Consider the following 3,641-nt stretch of genomic DNA (forward strand, 5'->3'; position numbering starts at 1 on the left):
ATAGGCCACGTAGCGCTAGAGATGGGCTAGTCAAACACGGCCCAACGAAAAAATGAGATGTCCCAGTTATGTTTTGGTACGCAGCCTAAGCTTTGACTTTTCCGATTCCAATCGCTCGCGAAACCGATCGCCGTCACGCGAATCTCCAGTGCCGCCGCCTTGACGCGCCGCCCTCAACTGCAGCGTCGCCACGTCAGCTGCCTAGGTTTGTCCAACTTCACCTTTTCTAGTGTTGTTCAAACGTGAGGCAGCGTTCCCATCACCACCGTCATGCGCCCCGTTCAATAACTACAAACGAGCAGCCAACCGAGGCAACAAGGAACAGGTTATTTTGGTCTCCACTAATAATCTTTAATTTGTTGTCACATTGGCTGATTGGCATAATTCCTGAAAGTTTTTGCTGAAATTAATTACGAATTTGATATCATAAACACCTAAGAATATGAAGCAGATTGATTCTTTGATATGATTGTTGTGTTATGTATTTTTTACCTACATCTTGAGAATTAAACTACTTTGGATAATTCCTTGGCTCGATCGTCTTGCCTGAATGCATACTTCCTGAGCAATTAATTTTCTAGATTGTTATATTTGATTGTATCAAGACATCGAGTCTTCGTTATTCTAAAAAGTCCGCCCCGGGTAACTTCAAATCCTGGATCCGCCACTGATTATGAGTTATGTGCTTTTATAACCGAAGTTTGTTCGGAGTCTCGGATGAGATCACAGACATGGCGAGGAGTCTCGAAATGGTCGAGAGGTAACAATCGATATATTGGAAGGCTATATTTGGACATCGGAAAGGTTCCGAGTGATTCGGGTATTTTTCGGAGTACCGGAGAGTTACGGGAATTCGCTAGGGGAAGTAGTGGGCCTTAATGGGCCATACGGGAAAGGAGAGCAGGGCCTTGATGACCGACAAGTATAGGGGATCTATCGTAGTCTTTTCGATAAGTAAGAGTGTCGAACCCAACGAGGAGCAAAAGGAAATGACAAGCAGTTTTCAGTAAGGTATTCTCTGCAAGCACTGAAATTATCGGTAACAGATAGTTTTATGATAAGGTAATTCGTAACGGGTAACAAGTAACAAAAGTAAACAAGGTGCAGAAAGGTTGCCCAATCCTTTTTGTAGAAAAGGACAAGCCTGGACAAACTCGTATATAAAGGAAAACGCTCCCGAGGACACATGGGAATTATCGTCAAGCTAGTTTTCATCATGCTCATATGATTCGCGTTCGTTACTTTGATAATTTGATATGTGGGTGGACCGGTGCTTGGGTACTGCCCTTCCTTGGACAAGCATCCCACTTATGATTAACCCCTCTCGCAAGCATTCGCAACTATGAAAGAAGAATTAAGGTAAACCTAACCATAGCATGAAACATATGGATCCAAATCAGCCCCTTACGAAGCAACGCATAAACCAGGGTTTAAGTTTCCGTCACTCTAGCAATGCATCATCTACTTATTACTTCCCAATGCCTTCCCCTAGGCCCAAACAAGGGTGAAGTGTTATGTAGTCGACGTTCACATAACACCACTAGAGGAAAGACAACATACATCTCATCAAAATATCGAACGAATACCAAATTCACATGACTACTTATAACAAGACTTCTCCCATGTCCTCAAGAACAAACGTAACTACTCACAAATCATATTAATGTTCATAATCAGAGGGGTATTAATATGCATAAAGGATCTGAACATATGATCTTCCACCGAATAAACCAACTAGCATCAACTAAAAGGAGTAATGAACACTAATAGCAACCCACAAGTACCAATCTGAGGTTTTGAGACAAAGATCGGATACAAGAGAAGAACTAGGGTTTTAGAGGAGATGGTGCTGGTGAAGATGTTGATGGAGATTGACCCCCTCCCGATGAGAGGATCAATGGTGATGACGATGGTGACGATTTCCCACTCCCGGAGGGATGTTTCCTCGGCAGAACAGCTCCGCCGGAGCCCTAGATTGGTTCTGCCCAGGTTCCGCCTCGAGACGGCAGCGCTTCGTCCCGAAAGCTTCCTTTTTATTTTTCCAGGGCAAAAGACACCTTATACCAGAAGATGGGCATCGGGGGGCTTCCAGGTGGCCCATGAGGCAGGGGGCGCGCCCAGGGGGGCAGGGCGCGCCCTCCACCCTCGTGGACAGGGAGTGGCCCCCCTCTGGTGTTTTCTTCGCCCAATATGTTTAATATATTCCAAAACTGACTTTCGTGGAGTTTCAGGACTTTTGGAGTTGTGCAGAATAGGTCTCTAATATTTTCTCCTTTTCCAGCCCAGAATTCCAGCTGCCGGCATTCCCCCTCTTCATGTAAACCTTGTAAAATGAGAGAGAAAAAGGCATAAGTATTGTGACATAATGTGTAATAACAGCCCATAATACAATAAATATCGATATAAAATCATGATGCAAAATGGACGTATCAACTCCCCGAAGCTTAGAAGCCGATATCGAAAAATATGTCCACATGTTTAGAGATAGAGGTGTCTATAAAATAAAATACGGACATGAGGGCATCATGATCATTCTTAGCATAGAAACACACACACACACACATATATATATATATATATATATATATATATATATATATATATATATATATATATATATATATATATATATATATATATATATATAGTCATATGATTTCTTATGCTGAAGTAACAATCTATTCACAATGTAAAGTATGAATCAGAAACTTCATTGAAAACTAACAAACTATAATCTCAGTCAATGAAGCAATTGCAATTTATCATAACATCGGAAAGAGTCAATATAAGAGCTTTTCAGGAAGTCAACATACTCAACTATCATTTAGTCTTTCACAATTGCTAACACTCACGCAATACTTATGGGTATGAAGTTTTAATCGGACACAGAGAAAGATAGGGGCTTATAATTTTGCCTCCCAACCTTTTACCTCAAGGTAATGTCAAAATAATGCTTTATGAAAACCCACATCCAATTGGATATATATATCAGGATCTTTCCAACACATAGTGCTTGCCAAAGGATAAAGTGTAAAAAGGAAGGGTGAAAATCACCATGACTCTTGTATAAGGTATAAGACAAAAATAAAAGATAGGCCCTTCAGAGGGAAGCAGAGGTTGTCATGTGCTTTTATGGTTGGATGCACAATATCTTAATGCAAAAGAACGTCACTTTATATTGCCACTTGTGATAGGGACCTTTATTATGCAGTCCGTCGCTTTTATTTCTTCCATATCACAAGATTGTATAAAGCTTATTTTCTCCACACTAATAGATCATACATATTTAGAGAGAAATTTTTATTGCTGGCAACAATGACAACTTACTTGAAGGATCTTACTCAATCCATAGGTAGATGTGGTGGACTCTCATGGCAAAACTGGTTTTAAGGATATTTGGAAGCACAAGTAGTATCTCTACTGGTGCAAAGAATTTGGCTAGCATGAGGGGGAAAGGCAAGCTCAACATGTTGGATGATCCATGACAATATCATTTATTTCGGATATAAGAAAACATAACACATTACGTTATCTTCCTTGTCCAAGATCAACTTTTTAGCATGTGATATTTTAATGAGTGCTCACAATCATAAAATATGTCCAAGATAGTATATTTATATGTAAAAACCTCTCTTTCTTTA

This window comes from Aegilops tauschii, chromosome 5, assembly GCF_002575655.3.
Source record: "Aegilops tauschii subsp. strangulata cultivar AL8/78 chromosome 5, Aet v6.0, whole genome shotgun sequence".
NCBI lineage: Eukaryota > Viridiplantae > Streptophyta > Magnoliopsida > Poales > Poaceae > Aegilops > Aegilops tauschii.